This window comes from Neofelis nebulosa, chromosome X (genome assembly GCF_028018385.1).
Source record: "Neofelis nebulosa isolate mNeoNeb1 chromosome X, mNeoNeb1.pri, whole genome shotgun sequence".
In the NCBI taxonomy this organism is placed as follows: Eukaryota; Metazoa; Chordata; class Mammalia; order Carnivora; family Felidae; genus Neofelis; species Neofelis nebulosa.
In genome coordinates this window covers 102,975,252-102,998,085 of record NC_080800.1, presented here as the reverse complement: position 1 = coordinate 102,998,085, position 22,834 = coordinate 102,975,252, and the positions used below count along the sequence as shown (strand labels likewise).

The window sequence follows — 22,834 nt, the reverse complement described above, 5'->3', positions numbered from 1 at the left end:
GGAAGCTTCACTAAGCCAAATTTGATTTGGGGGCTCCGTTCATCTATGGTAGCATATTTTCACTTTCTTTTCTCAAATTCATTTAGATTTAGTATAGACCCATTGATCACATCTAATAACCATATATTCATTCCGTGCCTAGCTGTTCTATTTGAGGTTTTCTAGGAAAACCTTACAATTTTGTAAGTCTCCTGTTAATCCTTACTATTCTAAACTTTTAATACATGACACTTATGATCAACCCATCAAGAAAGAAGTACCCTCTCCTTGCTTGGATCTGATAGGTGACACAATCATATTTCTTGTAGTTATGTGTGGTCTTCTCTAGCTCATCTTCGTCCTCTCACTCTCTGAATGTTCTCCTTGGCCCTTTTCTAGTCTCATGCCATGTATATTCATTAAAAATTTCACTTACTCTCATTATTTTATTTTTTTAAAAAAATTTAATGTTTATTTATTTTTGAGAGAGAGAGAGAGAGAAACAGAGTGTGAGTGAGGGAGGGGCAGAGAGAGAGGGAGACACAGAACTCAAGGGAGGCTCCAGGTTCTGTGCTGTCAGCACAGAGCCCAACGCAGGGCAAGAACTCACCAACCATGAGATCATGACAGAGCTGAAGTCAGCAGCTTTAACTGACTGAGCCATCCAGAAGCCCCTTATTCTCATTATTTTAACTATCACATCTATGACTGCTGACTCAAAAAAAGACCACCAATGGGGGTGCCTAACAGTGCAGAACTTGCTTGGTATTCTCTCTCTCTCTCTCTCTCCCTCTCTCTCTGCTGCTCCCTTGCTTGCTCTCTCACTCTCTCTCAAATAAATACATAAACTTAAAAAAATACCACCAACAAAAATCTGTTAGTGAAACAAAGCAGAATGTGTTACTTGTTGTAATAAGTGGAAATACTACCTTCGCAAGGTCTTAGTAGTATCTTGGAAGGGGAAGGCAAAGGCAGATGTTTATAAAATTTGAGGGTTTGGTTTAAGGTACCTCTTTCAAAGTAAGGACCTGATTAGAATTGAACAAAATTTGTGATATAGATTTTTAAATGTATGTATTGGTGTATACATCAAGGCAAGAGTTTTTTTTTTTAAACATTTATTTATTTTTTAGAGACAGAGCATGAGCAGGGGAGGGGCAGAGAGAGGGAGACATGGAATCTGAAACAGGCTCCGAGGCATCAGCATGGAACTCATGAACCGTGAGATCATGAACTGAGCCGAAATTGGACGCTTAACCGACTGAGCCACCCAGGTGCCCCAGCAAGGCAAGAGTTTTAAAGTAAGTCTTGTTGAGTAATCATTTGATTAAGTGAGCAATTTTCTCACTGAGTGATCTAGCAATCTGAGAATGGGGATATTTACCCTGATGAGTAACATCTTGTCTTGAGAAGGGCAACTAGCTGAGCCAGCTTACTCTTTAGATAGATAACTTCTCAGAAAGTTCCTGAAACAAACAATAAATTTTTTTCAACCTTAGCTTCCTAGGCAAGAATTTCCCTGAGCAGTGATGTTGATATTGACATCCTTGCTTCTTGATCCTGTTAAGCTGTATGCCTGCAGGAAGTTTGTTTTCACTTCTATTCCAATAACTATCAAATATCATGCAGGAAGTTTGTTTTCACTTCTATTCCAATAACTATCAAATATCATCTACGAAATTATCCATTTACTCTGGTTCCCTACTATACCAGCTCTTCTAATTGCCTTTTTTCCCACCTATTTCCCCCATCCCCCTCCTCCCTCCCCTCTGGCAACCACCAGTTTATTCTCTCGTATTTTATTCTGTTTATTTGAGTCTGTTCTTTGGGGTGAAGGAGGAGTTGTTCATTTGTTTTTTTTTTTGTTTTTTTTTTTTTTTAACGTTTATTTATTTTTGAGACAGAGAGAGAGACAGAGCATGAACGGGGGAGGAGCAGAGAGAGAGGGAGACACAGAATCGGAAGCAGGCTCCAGGCTCTGGGCCATCAGCCCAGAGCCCGACGCGGGGCTCGAACTCACGGACCGCGAGATCGTGACCTGGCTGAAGTCGGACGCTTAACCGACTGCGCCACCCAGGCGCCCCATGTTTTGTTTTTTACACTGCACATATAAATGAAATCATATGCAATTTGTCTATTCAGGTTCTCTGCCCATTTTTTAATTAGGTTATTTGGTTTTTTTTTAAGTTTTTATTTTAATTCCAGTTACTTAACATACAGTGTTATATTAATTTCAGTTGCACAACATAATGATTCAATAATTTCATACATCACCCAGTGCTCATCACAATACATGCACTCTTTGATCCTCACCACCCATTTAACCCATTCCCCCTGCCAATGTCCCCTCTGGTAACCATCAGTTTGTTCTCTACAATTAAGAGTCTGTTTCTTGGTTTGTCACTTCCCGCCGCAGCCCCCCCCCCCCAACCGCATTGCTTGTTTGTTTTGTTTCTTAAATTCCACATATGAGTGAAATCATATGATATTTGTCTTCTGACTGACTTATTTCACTTATCATAATACTCTCTAGCTCCATCCATGTCATTGCAAATGGCAAGATTTCATTCTTTTTTATGGCTGAATACTATTCATCTATATCTATATCTATTTATCATATCTATAGATATCTATATGATATAGATATATATGATATATAGATATGATATCTATAGATATGATAAATAGATATAGATATAGATATATAGATATAGATATCACATCTTCTTTATCCATTCATCAGTATATAGACACTTGGGCTGCTTCCATATCTTTGCTATTATAAATAATGCTACTATAAACATAGGGGTGCATGTATCCCTTTGGATTACCGTTCTTACATTCTTTGAGTAAATACCCAGTAATGTAATTGCTGAGTTGTAGGAAGGTAGTTCTATTTGTAACTTTTTGAGGAACCTCCATATTGTTTTCCAGAGTGGCTGCAGCAGTTTGCATTCCCACCAGCAGGGCACAAGTGTTCCTTTGCACTTGCATCCTCACCAATACCTGCTGTTTCTTATGTTGTTGATTTTAGTCTTTCTGACAGGTGTGAGGTGATATTTCATTGCAGTTTTGACTTGCATTTCCCTGATGATGAGTGATGTTGAGAATCTTTCTTTTCATGTGTCTGTTGGCCTTCTGTATGCCTTCTTTGGAGAACTGTCTGTTCATATCTTCTGCCTATTCTTTTTTTTTTTTAATTTTTTTTTTAACGTTTATTTATTTTTGAGACAGAGAGAGACAGAGCATGAACAGGGGAGGGGCAGAGAGAGAGGGAGACACAGAATCGGAAACAGTCTCCAGTCTCTGAGCGGTCAGCACAGAGCCCGACGCGGGGCTCGAACTCACGGACCGTGAGATCGTGACCTGAGCCGAAGTCGGACGCTCAACCGACCGAGCCACCCAGGCGCCCCTCTTCTGCCTATTCTTAATTGGATTATGTTGTTGTTTTTTTTAGGTGTTGAGTTTCATAAGTTCTTTATATGTTTTGGAAACTAACCCTTTATAGGATATGTCATTTGCAAATATCTTCTCCCATTCCATATGTTGCGTCTTAGTTTTGTTGATTGTTTCCTTCACTGAGCACAAGATTTTATTTTGATGAAGTCCAAATAGTTTATTTTTGCTTTTGTTTCCCTTGACTCAGGAGACCTATCTAGAAAAAAAAAAGTTTCTCCAGCCAATGTCAGAGAAGTTACTGTCTGGGATTTTTATGATTTCAGGTCTCACACTTAGGTCCTTAATCCATTCCGAGTTTACTTTTGTGTGTGGTATGAGAAAGTGGTTTAATTACATTCATTTGAAAGTTGTTGTCCAGTTTTCCCAACACCATTTTTTGAAGAGACTGTCTTTTTCCCATTGCATATTCTTGCCTCCTTTGTTGAAGATTGATTAATCATGGGTTTATTTCTGGATTCTCTATTCTATTTTACTGATCTATGTGTCTGTTTTTGTGCCAGTACCAGACTGTTTTTGATTACTACAGTTTGTCCTATATCTTGAAATCTAGGATTGTGATACCTCCAGTTTTGTTCTTTTTTCTTAAGATTGCTTTGGTCTTTAATTCAGGGTCTTTTATGGTTCCATACAAATTTTAGGATTATTTGTTCTAGTTATGTGAAAAATACTATTGATATTTTAGTAGTGATTGAATTGAATATTTAGATTTCTTTTGATAGTATGGACTTTTTAATAATATTAATTCTTCCAATCCATGAACATGTTATATCCTTCCATTTGTTTGTGTTGCCTTCAATTTCTTTCATCGATGTTTTACAGTTTTCAGAGTACAAGACTTTTACCTCCTTGGTTAAATTTATTCATAGGTGTTTTATTATTTTTGGTGCTATCATAAATGGATTGTTTTCTTAATTTCTCTTTCTGCTACTTCATTATTAGCTATATAAATCGAACCAATTTCTGTGTAATTTTGTATCCTGTGACTTTACTGAATCCATTTATTAATTCTAATAGTTTTTTGGTAGGATCTTTAAGTTTTCAAAAAATAGTATCATGTCATCTCTGTCATCTGTAAATAGTGACAGTTTTACTTCTTCCTTACCAATTTCAATGCTTTTTATTTTTTTTAATTAATTAATTTATTTTTTGTCTGCTGGTTGCAGCTGAGACTTCCAGTATTATGTTGAATAAAAGTGGTGACGGGGGATATCCTTGTTGTTCTTGATCTTAAAGGAAAAGTTTTCAGTTTTTCACCATTGCATATAGTGTTAGTTGTGGGCTTTTCATATAGGGACTTTTTTATGTTGAGATATGTTCCCTCTAAATCCACCTTGTTCAGAATTTTTACCATAAATTGATGTTGAATTTTGTCAAATATTTTTTCTGCATCTACTTAGATGATCATATAATTTTTATCTTTCATATTGTTAATGTTATGTATCACATTGATTGATATGAGGGTATTGAACTTCCATGCATCCCTGGGAGTAAATCCCACTTGATTTATTTGTTCAAAATTTTTGCATCTGTGTTCATCAGGCATAGTGGCTTGTAGTTTTCTTTTTTTGTAGTGTCTGCCTTGTTATGGTATCAGGATAATGCTGGCCTCATAGGAAACATTTGGAAGTTTTCTTTCTTATTCTGTTTTGTCTTTTGTTTTTTTTTTGGAATTGAGAAGATTACGTATTAACTCTTCTTTAAATGTTTGGTAGAATTCACCTGTAGAGGCTTCTGGTTCTAGACTTTCATTTCTTGTGAGTTTTTAAATTACTGATTCAATCTTGTTACTAGTAATCAGTCTATTCAGATTTTCTATTTCTTCCTGATTCAATTTTGGAAGACTGTATGATTCTAGGAATTTATCCATTTCTTTTAGGATGTCCCATTTATTACCATATACTTTTTCATAATATTCTCTTATAATATTTTGTATTTGAGTGGTGTTAATTGTTATAGTTTCCATTTTATTGATGGTACTAATATGTTTCAGGAATATCAGATTTGGGGGCACCTGGGTGGCTCAGTCTGTTAAGAGTCCGACTTCGGCTCAGGTCATGATCTTGCAGTTTGTCAGTTGAGCCCCACATCAGACTCTGTGCTGACAGCTCGGAGCCTGGAGTCTGCTTCAGATTCTGTGTCTCCCTCTCTCTCTCTGCCCCTCCCCAGCTCGCACTCTGTCTCTCTCTCTCTTAAAAATAAATAAACATTAAAAAATTTTTTAAAAAGGAATATCAGATTTGAAGCCTAAGCACTATATCTAATTCCTCTTTCAACGTGGTTCTGAAGGAGAATAGAATTTGCCACTCCCAAATATGCCTCTTTGTTATGAGTATTATCTTAGCTGGTTATTATTAAGAAACTCCAAAAACCAAGTAGAAGTTACCTTTTTATAAGGAACATTTGCATTTATAGTTGACCTTTGAACAATGCAGAAGTTAAGGGTACCAACCTGCAGTCAAAAATCCCTGTATAGGGGCACCTGGGTGGCTTGTCAGTTGAGTTTCCAACTCTTGAATTCGGCTCAGTCCATGATCTCACGGTTCATGGGTTCCACCCCGCATTGGGCTCTACACTGACAGTGAGAAGCCTACTTGGAATTCTCTAACTCCCTCTCTCTCTGCCCCTGCCCTAGTCATACCCTCTCATTCTCTCTCTCCCTCTCTCTCTCTCTCTCAAAATAAACTTTAAAAAACTCCATGTATAACTTTTGACTCCTCAAAAACTTAACTACTGTGGCCTACTATTGACTGAAGACTTACCAATAACACAAGCAGTCAATTAACACATGTTTTGTATATGTATTATGTACTGTACTCTTATAATAAAGTAAGCTAGAGGAAAAAAAGTGTTAAGAAAGTCATTAGGAAGACAAAATGCATTTACAACACTACTTTAAACAATCCACGTATAAGTGGACCCATGCAGTTCAAACCTATGTTTTTCGAGGGTCAGATGTATAAGAAAAATCTCCATTTGCAAGGGTGTCTCCCTCTCTATAACAGAAAGAGAATAATGATTTAATCTCTAGAAACTTATCAATGGAGAAAGTAATGACCTAAATCTGTATAACAATTATACTCTTGTTTACTGTGCTTTTCCTGATAACCTCTCATAACTGTCTTCCCCACCTCCCAACATCTTCTTTTGTCTTTAGCTGGAGATGGTATTTAAGGTGGCAGCTTGGGCTGTTTCAGGGAATTACTCAGTTTTCCTGAGTATCTTCCATTTATAGATGAGGTATACATACTATTAAACTTCCATTTCTTTTTCTTCTTCATCTTTTATTACATGAAGTCTCAGCCAAAAGCTTAGAAAGGTAGAGGGGAAATTATTTTTCCTCCCCTACAGCTCCCAGCATTCAACTAATCATTATGTGCTACCTATTTACTTTATGAATCTCTTTGATGAAACTACAAAAAGTGATGAGACTGGCCTAAAGAGGGAGTAGTTCAGCAGAGTTACAAAACATGAGACCAGAAGATGGCCAAGGAAAACATTCACAGAGAGGGAGAAGAATATGAGCTATAGAAAGGTAGGGGAAATAGGATATATCCTATTACTAAATAGGATATTACAGAGCCAAAGAATGAGAGAAGACTTCTTTTGTGTTGAGGCGATCATAATTGCCATGAATGAAAGATTTAAGATAATAAGAATTAAAAGGAGAGTGCTAAAGCCCTCTATCTAAGGGCTACCCCTTCCATAAGCTGAGAAGAAAGGTAGCTTCCTGGATAAAAGAATAAATATTTAGATTGAACAATGTAACAGTTAATTATTAGCTTGAGATTTAGGATTATACAATTGCCAGAATTGCAATATAGAAAGAAAAGGTTAAATTGCAAGACAAATGATGGGAGAGAGAGATCTAGAAACCATTGTAAAACTAAAAGTAAAATTTGCAATGCTATGAAAAGTATTAATTAAAATCTACAACCAATTAGAAGTTAGAGGTCCATATCACTCAATTTCAACATGCAATCAGTGTTGAATAATATTTAGGTTAATGACCAAATGCCCTGAGTAGGAAATAGAATGAGTATTAGTTGAATTGAAATAATGAACCTTCACTATGTTTATGAAGCATTCAGGAGAAAAGGCAATGTACTGTTGCTCTGTCTTAACCCAGAGGATAGAACCTATAGAAATTAGCAAGCCTACTAAGCTACCCTCAACACCATCAATTCTTTTCCTCCCACTGATCCCCAATATTCTAATCATGGATAGTTTGATATTTGGGGAACTATTGATCCTAGTTCCCCTTTGGAAATGAATTACCCTTTGTAACAAATAGACCTAAGCTCTTTTGGCAACTCTGTGAATGTCAGGTTCTTCTGGTAAATATCAGCAGCCTCCAACAATTAGAAAATAAATAGAGGCTGCCTATCTTCAACCCTGAAGCCTACTACCAGGAGAAAGCAATTCTCAGACCAAATTCCACCTAAGGTACTAATATTTCTTAGCAACCTATTTATCAATTTTTTTAAAGTTCTTTTCTGTATCCTCAGATCCACCTTGTATGAAAGGCTCACTCTGAAACAAATGCAGTTGCATTCTTCCACCCTACATGGCAGGATGTGGAAGCCTTGTAGTCATACTAGGTGGTAAAATTTTCAGTAAAGTGGAGATGCAGGGTCAATAAGCTACAGATGTGTTGTGCATGGAACATACTTTTGGGCTTGCCAATTTTTCAACATCTCACTCATATGAAGGAGGTTAATCTTCTCGCACTATTCCAAACCAATCAAATATCTTAGCACTGATATGTTTTCCAATCAAAATTATTTTTAACATTACTTGTACAAATCAGAAAATCCTAAGGTGATGGTTTCATTTAAGATACTTCACCTGTTAATTATCTAGCCTCCAAGTGTTGCTATAGATAAAAACTCTTCAAATGGTAATTAGTCACCCCTAGGAATTTAATTAGAATTATTTTTTCTCTTACTCATCTCATACTGCTTATACAGTCCTAAAGTATTTTAAAGTTTTATTTATTTTTGAGTGAGAGAGAGAGTGAGCTGGGGAGGGGCAGAGAAAGAGAGGGGTACAGAGGATCCAAAGTGGGCTATGCGCTGACAGCAGGAAGCCCAATGTGGCTCGAACTCACAAACCTCGAGATCATGACCTGAGCGAAGTCAGCACTCAACCAACTGAACCACCCAGGCGCCCCAGTCCTAAAGTATTTTAAAGTAAATGCCCACTCAGACAATATAACTCAATGAGTCCTGCCGTCCCATATATATATAAGCATCAATAAAGCCCTTCTCACTGACCATAAACTCGCTGCCAGAATGTAGGAGAGCTACCTTTTATAGAAAAGTGGGATAAACCCAGCTTGACTCTCAGCTCTGTTCTTTAATGTTTAATTTAATGTTATTATTATTATTTTTAAATATTTATTTTTAAGAGAGAAAAAGAAGGACAGAGCACGAGCCAGGGAGAGGCAGAGAGAGAGGGAGACACAGGAAGCAGGGTCCAGGCTCTGAGCTGTCAGCACACAGCCCGACTAGGGCTCCAACTTGCCAACTGCAAAATCATGACCTGAGCTGAAGTTGGACACTTAACTGATTGAGCCACCCAGGAGCCCTTTTAATGTATAATTTTAGTATTTATGTCCATTGCCCCCACTACAATTCTAAATACAGTACTATTATCTCTTTCTCTGAATTACCACAGCACTCCTGGGTCTCTTATAAGATCCTTAAGGCAGGGTCCAGTCTGTCTTGATTGCTGCTCTATTCATGGCTCATAGAGAAGTTTCTGATGAATGAACACAGTAATGAATAATCTGGTGATCCCAGACTATTACTGAATCTCTCTGAAGTTTCCTTATTTAGAGAATAGGAACAGTAATAGTACCTACTTTATACTACTAATTTGATATTCTTAACTCAAGTGCACTTTACATAATGCAACCACATTAATTTTCTTGAAACACTATTTTCTACAACCCTACTACTGACTGCACTGACAATACTGTGCATAATTATCTCTTCTTGTCTAATTTTCCCAGTGGATTGTGAATTTGTTGAAGGCTGAGACTTGACATTTTAAATTGTGTCCCTAGATGTAACACTGTGAAAAGCACATAGGAAGTCTCAGTGAAAGTTTGTTGAATGAATAAATCTGCCTGAGTCATTGAAATTGTTAAAATGAACCTAACCCACAATTGCCCTCAAGTATCTGAGTACCAAATTTAATGTTATTCTTACTTCGAAAGTTTGCCCACTCTCAAGATTTCCACTCTATTATTAAATTGTATCATGTTAGAATTTAGCTTTTCATAGAAAATGAATTCCTCCGAGTAAGTTAACTGAGCCAGTTGAGTTGTGGCTATGTGTACAAAGGCAAATGAAATAGAAAGTTGAGTAATTGTTCTGTCAATTTAGTCAATATTGACAACCACTCTAAAGCACCCACACAGTTTACATTTTACTTAAACAGTACAGATAACTGTCTCAAATTTAAAAAGAATGACCCTGAATTTGTTCCCCACATGACATAAAACTGGCTGCTGTGAAATGGAAAATTAGAACTCATACAAAGATACTAATACAAGGGTTCTGTTCTGTAAGTATCAGAAAGAAATCATTTTAAAATGCTTTTCCCTATTAGACAGCTACATGGCATGAACCTTGAGGAGAATACCAATGGAGACTGCACAACTTTCAAGTGAGGGTACCAAAGAGCCGAAATTTTCATTTCAACCAAAACTCATTATTTACAATTCTATACCAACAAACATGCTTAACCCTTCTAGAGAAAGTATTTGCTAATATGATAGCTGATAAGGGAGCTTGCTCCTTTCTTCGTTCCACATTTCATCACTTATCATTTAGTTGGGAACAAAAAAAATCTCTGACCAGAAGTAAATAAATAGCAATATTTAATTATATTTCATAACCAGAAGTCTGGAATCAAGCTGTCCCAGAGTTGATTTTGGACTTCAGTGATACCACAGATGAAAGAAGGCTGTCTGACTTCTGGAATTCTACAAGATGGTCCAATAGAGCTGTCTGCAAACAAGCTTTATGTTTCAAGTAAAGGGAAGAATTACCCTGAAAGTTCAAGGTCAGTAGAGCTGCCTCTGCTACCATGGGCCCTGGAGACACAAGCCTGAGGACAGAGCCTTCTTCTTCCCCATTCCAGAAGAGTCAGGCAAACATCCAGAGTCGAGGGGGCAGGGCCACCTCCCAGAGCCAAGGGAGTGTGACTGTCACACTGCTGGAGCAGGAGGGAGAGCATCAAAACTAAAGAGGATTAATCCTGAATAATAATTATTAAAATCTAATGGCATTAACCTGCTAGGTTTTGGACTTGCTGGTAACTCATAATCCTTTTCTTGTTTTCAATTTCTTCCTTTTGGAATGGGAATGTCTATCCTATGCCTGTCCCACTAATGTATTGTGGAAGCAGATAATTTGTTTGGCTTCACAGCTTCACAGCTGGAGAGGACTTAGCCTCAGAATGCATCAAACCTGGAGTCTAAGCCATATCTGAATTAGATGAGATTTAGATAAGACTTTGGAATTAGAATTGATATTGGAATAGGTTCAGACTTTTGTAGCTCTTGGGATGGGGTGAATATAAATTGCATGTGGTAAAGACATAAATGTGGGTGGCCAGAGGGCATAGTATTATGGGCTGAAGTGTGTCTGACTGTATTTAGAGATAAGGTCTTTAAATAAATTATGAAGTAAAAATGAGGTTACATGGTTGGAATCTTTGTAAAAAGAAGAGATTAGGACAAAGACACATGCTATATGAAAACACAGGGAGAAGATGGTTATCTACAAGGAGAGCTGCCTCAGGAGAAACCAGACCTAGGGCGTTTGGGTGGTTCAGTCAGTTTAAGCATCTGACTTTTGATTTTGGCTCAGATCCTTATCTCACGGTCACGAGATTGAGCCCTGCTTTGGACTCAGCGCTGGGTGTGGAGCCCGCTTGAGATTCTCTCTCTCCCTCTCCTTTTACCATCTCCCTCAAAAATAAATAAATAAATAGATAGATAGATAGATAGATAGATAAATAAATAAATAAATAAGAAAAGAGAAAAATGGTACTTAAAAAAAAAGAGAAGAAGAAACCAGACCTGATGACACTTTGATTTCAGACTTCTATCCTCCAGAATTCTAAGAAAATACATTTCTTTTGTTTAGGCTATCAGTCTGTGGTATTTTGCTATAGCAGCCCTGGCAAACTATCCCCCCCCCAGGACCTTGTAAAGCATCCATTCTAGTAACTGTCTCTGAAGCTTACATTTTATTAGCTTCATGATATATCAATCTCTGTACCTCACAATTGATCACTGAATTTGGTTCTTTTTTTTTTTTTTTCAACGTTTTTTATTTATTTTTGGGACAGAGAGAGACAGAGCTGAACGGGGGAGGGGCAGAGAGAGAGGGAGACACAGAATCGGAAACAGGCTCCAGGCTCCGAGCCATCAGCCCAGAGCCTGACGCGGGGCTCGAACTCACGGACCGCGAGATCGTGACCTGGCTGAAGTCGGACGCTTAACCGACTGCCCCACCCAGGCGCCCCTGAATTTGGTTCTTATATCATTCATTAACTATTTTATCCAAGTCTATTGTAAATATCTTGAGGACATTGACAGTTTCCTGAGTTTTCAATATCCACTCCACTCTGGTCTTACCCCTCTTATGTCCCAAGATAGAATTGAACACATGAGATACTTAACAGTGAACTTTTATTGATTTTTTCATCACACCTACATGTGGTCCCACCTGGAGTTCTTAAAGGATTATTGAAGAGAGACCATCTGCCATCTCCCTAAGATTAACTTCTCTGAAGTCACAATTATTGTTGTAGTACATATTTTTCTCTGAAGTCATAGTTATTGTTGTAGTACATATTTTTCACATAGTATTTTTATTCAAAGACAGTGTAATTTTAGTATACTGGTAAATGCAATTAGAGCTGAAAATATGATACATAAAGTGCTAAATATCAGATATCAGAGAAATATCTATTAAAAACTAAAAATAAGAAAACTAATTTATACCTAGGAATCACATAAATGTCATTAAAAGAGAACTTCAGTAAGTGATAAATGAGTGCGCAGAATCATTAACTTCATGTTTGTTGAGGCCAGGGTCTACTCAAATTACTAAATTGTTAGTACAGTTTTCCAAGAGGGTTATACCCACTCTACCCCCTTCTTGGAATCATAATCTGAAAAGTGTCTTTATATATGCAAAATTCTAGTTTCACTTTTTCATATTTTACAATTCTGGTGAATGTATGTAAATACAAATTGGATTTAGAAAGTAAACTAATGCCTGTTTAAATCAAAAAAGAACTACAAACATCCTAAATTCTGTTCATTTGTAATGTATTGCTCCAAACTCTGTTCTTTTTATTGATGTGCTCTTAAAATTGGTTTGATTTCTATTTTCTCTTCTTAAAAAATACTGTTTAATTATTTTCCTGGTTAATAATGTAATAAGCTTTGCTCTCATAATTCATTAAAAGAAAACACCCAGGCCTGGAAAACACAATTACTATAATTTTCATAATGATTTACTTGATTCTACTGATTGTTTCCAAGGTGTTGTCTTGAAAATGGAGTTTAGGATGTCTAAATCCATACTGAAACTTCTGACTTTTCAAGGCAATCCCCAGATAGATTTTCTTATCAATCAATCAATAAAATCCCACAACTGCGCAAGCCAGTCTTTTTTTTTTTTTTTTCTTAAATAGAACTTTTGTTTTACCTGTGAGATATATGGAAAAAAGCTAGACATGGCCCTGGTGAAAGAGTAATAAAATGCCAGCAGAGCTCATCCAGAAGGAGGAATAAAGAGTTAAATAAATCCTATATTATGTAAGGTTTTATAATATAGGAAAAAATTATAACTAAATATTATAATGTAAAAAAAACCCATTAAACTGGATTTTCAAAAATTGTGAAGTAGAATGAAATGCACAATGAATATATTTTAGTCAATGGGAAGCAGAACGTTTAAGGTGTATCTTTGTAAACCCAATGTTCGGTATGTGATAACATATCAAGGTCATGGGCAGCTTGACAAGATGTTGCTTGCTTATTTATAACTGTTGATGGTTTCAGCTAATAACTCTACAAAGCAAAAAAAGTCTTCCTTCTGTTTAACCTGTCATGCTAAAGGCTAAAAATGTATTTTATAAAGGGCTTCTGCCTTGATTATCATCATCAATATATAAAAGAGTAGGTAATGAATTATTTTCTAAGTTGGGTTCCATGATATGAAATGCTGAAATGATAAATTATACTTTCGTAGAATCATTAGACAAACAAACTGGTTGGGTGTTGTAATTATCCAACCATAATTTGGTTATTGACTATAATTCCATTGAATAAATATGCTTTCTGACTTTAAAAATAATATATGCTTATTGTAAAAAATTGAGAAAACAGCAAGGTTTACAGCTAATATTCTATATACAGCTGTATGTCACTTTCCTTTTTTCCTCATACATTGCATCTCTTATGCGTTTTCCCATGTACTTTATGATTCTTTGTAAACATCATTTTCAGAGTTTTATTTTAATGGTAAATTACAATAATGGACTAAATAAAAGGTTACACTTCAAAATATATTAGATGTACTTAAAACGAAATATACTGTGTGAAGAAAGACTGTATGTAAGCAGAGACTGTTATTTGTTGTTTTTGGACAATACTACATTTTTAAACAATTATCTTTTTTAGTGGTTCGTTTACTCAGTTTCTTATTTCTGGAAATGAATAACTGTGTGTGAATAAATGTGTCTAAAGCACATAAAGAAAGCATGTCATTAATACTTCCTTAGAAGAACTTTTAATTCAGGCTTTCCCTAATTGATAATTATAGCTTCTAGTTCAATTGATGTAAACATACAATAATTCAAATACTCAGCCACATGACTTTTTAGCACCTTAGATTATGTCCTCCTTAATTAAGGGACTCATTAAGCTAAAGTTTAAGGTAGTATATATTCTCAGTACTTCACTGAACTTAGGTCAGTTGCTTGGTTTTATTTTAGGCAGTGTCTATTCTGAGATTTTTCAGATGATTTTTTCAAATGTTACTAGAAGAGTGTAACAAATTAGTGAACTGTCTGTCCATGAACCTGTCCAAAGTCTTTACCAATGATTAAGAAAAATATCCTACTTTGCTCTTGATGTGGTTTCCTTAGACTAGAGAATAGTCAGAATCCTGAGATATTTTTAACAAATCCATTTCTAAAGAGAGAGAAAGAACAGGTGGCTTACAGAAAGAATTTTAACTTATGAAAGTGACTAAATCTAAATCCATAAATAGTATCCAGTCCTCCAGTTGTTCAATTCTTAAAATTTAAGTGCTTTTGGCTATAAAAATATTGCATTTAATAATTTTCAAGTATGCTTTCAGTAATGCATTTTTTATCTAAAAATGTCTTAACACTGAGAATGTCATCGTGAATTATGAAACTTTTCTATATTTAATTTTATTTGGTGCCAAGGGCTATGAGGAAAAGATTTTAGTGAACTAAGGGCTAATAATAACTTCACTTTAACCTTAACTATTTTTCTTTATTTCTTTATTCTTTTTTTATTAGCTAATCATAATTGAGTGCCCTTTAAATCAGGACACCAATGACACTTTGTTTCCAATTAACAGTAAAAACCTTCTTTGATCCTTTGACTTTTTTATGAGATGAATTTATATTTTCCAGACTAACATGCATGACAACATAATTCTCTATACTCATTAATATTCAACTTTGCTGCTTTAATGAGAGAAACCAGGAGAAATGTAATGTCATCTGCTTATCGGAGCCATTAGTAATTTTTGCTAATATAGAGAGACCAAAAATCTTTTGAATAATAATAGCCAATATTAATTGAGCACTTGCTATATGTTAGACACTGTTCTAATTGTCGATTATGTATTAAGTTACTTAGTACTCAAGAAAGCTTTCTGAGATAGGAACTACAGACTAGTGAACACAAATGAATATGTCTAACCTAATTTTAGATTTAGTCTTTTATTTATTCCATGGTTCTATGTTACCATTAAAATGCAACTCTGAAAGAGAACAAAATGCTTCTCTCTTTCAGGAACTGGTTGAGCAGGAGGCGCCATAGTGGGAGTTGACATCCGCCAAAACAAGGACCCAAAGGTTTCCGCGCAAGGAGCCCCAGATCGAGGACTTCTATGAGACTGTGGTCAAGCTGTACAGGTTTCTGGCCAGACCAACCAACTCCACCTTTAACTAAGTTGTGTTGAAGAGGTTGTTCATGAGTCACACCAGCTGGCCACTTCTGTCCCTTTACGGGATAATCCTGAAGATGAAGCTGCCTGGCTGTGAAGACAAAACAACTGTGGTTGCAAGGATGTGCATGTCCAGGAGGTGCCCAAACTGAAGGTGTACGTGCTGCCGGTGAGCCGCCATGCCCGGATCCACATCCTCAAAGCTGGAGGCAAGATCCTCACCTTTGACCAGTTTGTTGGCCCTGGACTCCCCCAAGGGCTGTGTGGCACAGTCTTGCTCTCTGGTCCACGCAAGGGCCGAGTGGTTTGGCAAAGCCTCAGGAAACCTGCACAGCCACACCAAACCCTACGTGCGGCCAGAGGGCTGGAAGTTTGAGCACACCAGAGGCCACAGGGCCAGCAGGGCTACAAAAATGAACCCCAGATCTTGACTTGTTATTAAAAAGATTTTGGATGTTGAAAAAAAAAAAAAAGGAGAGAGCAAACTGATAGTTGCCACAGGGAAGTGAGGGGTTGGGTAAAGAAAGGGATTAAGAGGTACAATCTTCCAGTTATGAAATAAATCAGATATGGGGATGTAATGTAGAACATAAGGGATATAGTCAACAATATTGTAACAACTTTGTACAGTGTCAGGTGGTAACTAGACTTACTGTGGTAATCATTTCATAATGTATATAAATACCAAATCTCTATGTTGTACACCTGAAATTAATACATTGTATCACAGTTATTTTTCAATGAAAAAAGCAACTCTGAAAATGATGTTTAAATTCAATAGCTAATGACATGAAAAGTGCATATGATTTAATGCTTAAACTCTATACACAGTGTTATATTGGTTCTGTTTTACATAGATGCATATTCATGCATATATAAGGAGAAGTCCACCAAATATTCAAAGTGTTGCCACCAAATAATGGAATTTCAGGTGGTTTTCACTTTCTTCTTTATACACTATTTGAACCCAGGCAGCACCCACAAATTCAACCTGACAATAGAATGTTAACAAAAATCACATGAAGGATGTGGACTAGACTGACAGGAAAATGTATTGTATGTTAGTTATCAATAATCCAAGGAAGAAGGACTAAAGTATAGGAATTGTTGATCTAGTTTCAGCTGATATTCTGGTAATCTAGGAGCTATATTTAGTTCATAGTAAAATGTGCTGGAGACAACCCATGCATTTTCCTTTGTTCTAATGAGCCAAATAATCACATAGGTAATCCTTACTCATCCATTTGCTAGTCTTCTAAAATTGCATTGAAGTATCCAATGCTAAGGATACAAAAATAGAATCCAAGAGTACTTTTCAACTTTGTCCTGTACAAATCCAAAGAAGTCCATATTTTAAAGGATTCAAATGAAGTGTAATGAATGTGAAAGGGGTTAATTATATCTTTGTGAGAATGTATATATTCACTAAAAATATTATTTTAAAAATATGATCATATATAGCAATGGTAACATATTTAAGTTGATATAGAGAGCTGCCTATGCCAGGATTTCCAAAACTGTGATGTCCTAGGTCGTGTGTTATCAGATTCATCTGTCGTACTTGTTTAAAATGAAGAATCCTGGATCCCTCTCCCAAACTAACTGAATCCAAATCTCTGGGAGTGGGAACCATATTATATGAATTTTCAACAAGCTCCCTAAAAGATGTTAATGCACACTGACTTTTGATAATATCTATCCTAGAGGTACTATTTCATCTCTGACAATGAGATACTATTTATTTTCATAATACAGAAGCATGATAGAGGATGCAGTTGTATTGCAAAGCCCAAAATTAAGGACTCCACTGTCTCTGAAGAACACAGCACTGAGTGCGAACACCTCCCATTATGCCTCTTATGGTCACTTTGACTAGTGCATCTTGAATCTGGTTGATTCTCAGAATGTCCTAGCATGATTTTAAAAGCACAGATTCTAAGGCTCCATACCACACCTACTGAATCAGAATCTCTGAGGACAGGATCTGGGAATATAATTTTTTAAACTCCAGGAGATTTTGATGATCAACTATGTTTAAAAACCATTGGTGTAGACTACAGGTAGGCCAAGGGTTTCTTTCATTCTGAACTAGTTGTCCTCTCTACCTATAACCTCATCTTTCTAGGCCCCTGAGTCTGCCATAGAATGAAACTGGGTATTATTTTGTTTCATTTTGTTTCTTTGGAAATTGATCAAAACGTTGGTCAGTATGGCATCGTGTAGAATCTAGTTCATGGATACAGCAATGTATCATTAACTCTACTGACACTGATTTCTGCTAACTGCCTTGTGCAAATATACTGTGGCCCATTGGTTTGACTAAACACTAACAGCCAATTTGAGTGAGCTACTGTGAGTAGCTTATATGTGAGTAAGACCAAACGATTGAAAATTTAAAGCTAATTTGATTAAGTTTATTTCCCACCCAATTACAAGGTAGGATTGAATCTCATGAGCCTTAATTATAATAAAATGTTCTGTGATTCTTTTTCTTGATAAATGAAATTATATGAAAACTGGCAATTCCTCCAAATTAGGGAAACACAAAAATGATTACACAAGAAAACTTTTAGAAGATATGCCTAACCACTGTCTGATTCGTTATGGTTTTCAAAAATCTTTCATAGGCATTGTTTTATTTGACCATCAGAGAAATTGCATCAGATAGGAATGTCTAATATTAGCTATTACATTTTGTAGATATCCAAGTTAAGTTCTAGATATTAAGTAATTTGTGTGTAAAGTCACCTAGAACTAGTACAATCATAGAACCTGGCCCAGAAACCAAGTCTTCTATCTCCTAGTATTTCCCCCCCACTGCATGATGCTACCTCCTTTATTAAAACCCACTCTAGGAGGCAAAAACTGAGCAGATAGATAGTTTCTCTTTTATGGAGTAGTGTTAAAAAGACAATAATCTTGGGGCGCCTGGGTGGCGCAGTCGGTTAAGCGTCCGACTTCAGCCAGGTCACGATCTCACGGTCTGTGAGTTCGAGCCCCGCGTCAGGCTCTGGGCTGATGGCTCAGAGCCTGGAGCCTGTTTCCGATTCTGTGTCTCCCTCTCTCTCTGTCCCTCCCCCGTTCATGCTCTGTCTCTCTCTGTCCCAAAAAATAAAATAAACGTTGAAAAAAAAAAAAAAGACAATAATCTTTATCGATAAATAGAGTTTCAAACCACTGATATACTACTTCATAAAAACATGAAAACAAAGAATGCTGTGCAAAACTACTCCAGGTATTCCCAGGTAATTCCAGCTAACAAAAAGAAACCAAGCTGTCATGATTGTATTTGCACACAAGCATAAGGCGGAAGAATATCAGCAATTGGATGGAAATTTTAAGGATAAAAAAAGATTATAAAGATGTTATTAAATAAGGAATTGAAAAGGTAGGTCATACTGGTCTCCTCAAGATATTATTAGGTTAATGACAAAAACAAAAAACAAAAAGGGGGGTGTATTTTGAAAAAGAACATATGTCAGAACAGTGATGTAGAATGAAAGTAATTATTTTTACTTTGGAAGATAACCCTTTATACTACCTGCTTTATGACAATTTTCAGTGACACCAAATATTCAAATACAGATCAACCTTTCAAGCCCACAGGAAACCTCTTGATATCATGTGAAGTGGCACATTGGTAGCAATTAAGAAGTTTGCTCAATTCAAATCAAGGACTTATACTGGACCTTAAAAAATCATTTTTAGTTGCTGAAGAACAAGCCCTTTATCTCATTCTGTAACTGTCATCTCTTAGCTCAGTAGAGGTTTGAAAATAGAGGAGCTATATCTTAACAAAAAAGTATAAGCGGTTTTTGAACCTTATCAGCAAACGTTTTCTTGATCAGAGCTGACTTTATCCAAACCAGATTTTTGTAGAGTATTTATGTGTGCCTGGAGGGTAATAAGCACTATAAACCCAATGAATAAAATAAAATATATTTGGCCATATTCTCTCCTGTGCCTAAGTCTCTCCCCGGGAAGTGAACAAGGTGGTTAAGGAGGTGCATTAATGTTTTTAGGCTACTTACTGCATAACTGCTAGAAGGGGTTAGTACCTTAGTGGGCTCCCTAAGCCTCTAACTTACTCCTAAAAAGAGACTTCCTGGGAATATTAACCTCCAAATTGCATAAAAAGCTTGATCGAGTGCTAAAGGTACAAGGGAAGTATTATTCTAAATTCGGAGGAGATAGAGTCAGCATGACATAACTTTTACCTAGCTGGGAAAAAAAAATGCTCCAGAAATTGCAGTGGGACATTTCCCAAAGGAAAAAACTAACACTAAGCTACCCGGAATAAGTGAGTGTTCTTATTTTCTCACACAGGAAGAATTATTTAATAGACCAGATAAGCATGGTTCTCCATTACTATGTCATATGATTATATACAGAAAAATCGAATATAGCAAGCATACTAAATACTGATCTGAGCAGGTGTGTGTGTGTGTGTGCGTGTGTGCATGAGTGTTTGTTTATGCTTAAGGGAGAAGGGCTCGCTTAATCATATCCATATATTGACAAGTACAGATATATACACATGTACATGTATCCTCCCAGACCAGAATTTGGTATCCAGTAATTGGTATCCTTGTTGTATTTGATTTTCTCTTATGTTCTTTTATATTTATGGCATTGTCATCTAGTTGTTTTAAATGGAAGTATATTTTTAAGTGATTTTTGTTGTTCTCTTTTTTTTATTTTTTTAAATATTTTTTAAGTTTATTTATTTTGAAAGCAAGAGAGTGCAAGTGGGGGAAGAAAAGAGAGAGTGAGGGAAAGAGAGAATCCCAAGCAGGTTTCACACTTTCAGTGCAGAGCCTGATGTGGGGCTCGAACTCATAAACTGTGAGATCATGACCTGAACCAAAGTCTGATGCTTAACTGACTGAGTGACCCAAGCACCCCTTGTTCTCTTGTGTTTTTTTCTTATTTAAATAGAGAAATGTCTTCTATTTAGAAAAACAAGCAGGTAAAAAGGAAAATAACAACTCCCCAAATCATGCCACTTAGATACAACCACTTTTTTTTAATGTTTATTTTTTTGAAAGAGAGACAGCATGAGCGCGGTGGGGAGGGGGGCGAGCAGAGACAGACAGAATCTGAAACAGGCTCCAGGCTCCGAGCTGTCAGCACAGAGCCTGACACGGGACTCGAACTCGGAAACAGTGAGATCATAACCCAGGCTGAAGTCAGACGCTTAACTGACTGAGCCACCCAGGAGCCCCTAGATACAACCACTATTAACATTAGTGTCCTTTAATTCATTTTTCAGCATAGAGATATTTTATGTTAGGGGCCATATTGTGCTCTGCACTGACAGTGTGGAGCCTGCCTGGGATTCTCTCTCTCACCCTCTCTGCCTCTCCTGTTTTCCCTCTCTCTCTCTCTCTCTCTCTAAGTAAGTAAACTTAAGAAAAAAATGTTTTATGTTAAAAATGCAAGTCTTGATACTGAGTAACTGATAATTGAATCATTTACTTCTACCTAGGTAAATGAAATGGCTTTATATGTTATCCCTACCTCACATACAAAGATCATATCTCTTCTTTGACTTATATGGAAATCTGTCCATATAAATGTTGAAGTGAATACTCACATATTTATCGTCCTATTTTTTAAATCTAGAATGTGTAATCTGGCTTTCAAAGATTTCTAAAATTCTATCAATTAATGGAAGATTTCCATGACACAGCCATCTTATCTGAAATACAATAGTGCCTATCATAGTGTCTTTCAAACAGTTAGGATTCAGAGTTCGCCCTGGATCGACTTTTGAATTAGAATTTTATCATCTATCTTTTAAAAATTGAGTCTTTTATTTTAAAAAGGAAAAGGAAGGAAGGAAGGAAGGAAGGAGAGATCAAAGGAAGGAAGGAAGGAGCAAGCAGTATTTTTTATTTTCCACTAACATGAGGAAATCCTTATTTAAATAATAATATATGTGTGGCAAAATATAATCTGACTGATTTAGTACATAAAAAGATTGTGGAAACTAGGCATGACACATCAAAGCAATGGGGTATCTGACTAAAATTTGAAAAAGGTACACCTGAGTGGAAATGACTAAATATTTTTAGTTAAGAGTAGAAAAACAAGAGTGCCTGGGTGGCTCAGTTGGTTAAGCTTCTGACTCTTGATTTCAGCTCAGGTCATGATCTCATGATTTGTGGTATGGAATCCTGCATCAGGCTTATGCCAACAGTGCAGAGACTACTTGGGATTCTCTCTCTGCGCCTTCCCCGATCTCTCTTTCTATAAATAAATAAAACAAACAAACAAACAAACAAACTTTTTTTAGAGAGGAGAAAAGTAACTAAGGTATTGGTGCTTGATGGAAAAAAATACACTTAAAACTTGGTGTCCTATAAAGAGAATTTTAAGGCTGCACCAGTATGCATACATTAATATTTTTTATTTTCTTGGTAAAAAATGAATTCTGTGGAATCTGTTCTTCCACTGAGGCAAGAAGATACTATACAAGGAAGAACTCTAAATGAATCAATGAAAGAGGAAGCCATTTAGCATTTTGCAGTTCTCTTTATTCATTCATTCCATTTCCCACATGAATATGTCACAAACCTCAGAATCAGAATCTACGAAATTACAACCTACAAAAACATGCACTTTCCAGAAAAGTGCTATATTCTAGGGCTTTGTGTGGCTAGATATACTTATTTTTGAGATCTGGGAATATGCATTATGCTTATAAAGTATCCCGTTTGAGATACCCATATTGAAAATATTGTTTTAAGGCAATACTTGCACTACACCCTACCATCTTTAGCTATAGGCCACACTCTTCCCCATAAAATTTTGCAGATCTTTTCCTGGCAAAGAATTTTTCACTGCCTTCATATTTCAGACATTGGTTTACAGGAAATTCATACACCCTTGGAAAGTTCTGGGAAAGGGTAGTACACATTTGTTCAAATCTTCTTTTAATTAAATATGTGTGCATGATATATAGGAAGTTAATTGTGTTGCATACAAAACGTTGCTCCAAGTTGCAAGGTGTTCAGGGATATGGGGCAATGCAGCTAATAAAAAAATTTATAAAAAAAAGTCAGGTGAACTTATCTGAATTCTATTTTAGATTCCTTGCATAGGGGATCAAATGAAAACATTAAGATAAATCAATAGTCACAAATTCTAACACTATT

The 22,834-nt window shown here is 36.2% G+C and overlaps 1 pseudogene; it reads left to right on the top strand.

The window, feature by feature from the left end:
• Positions 1-16,105, top strand: part of LOC131502136 (large ribosomal subunit protein eL18-like) — a 60,726-nt pseudogene extending 44,621 nt beyond the window's left edge.
• The last annotated feature ends 6,729 nt before the right edge of the window (positions 16,106-22,834 follow it).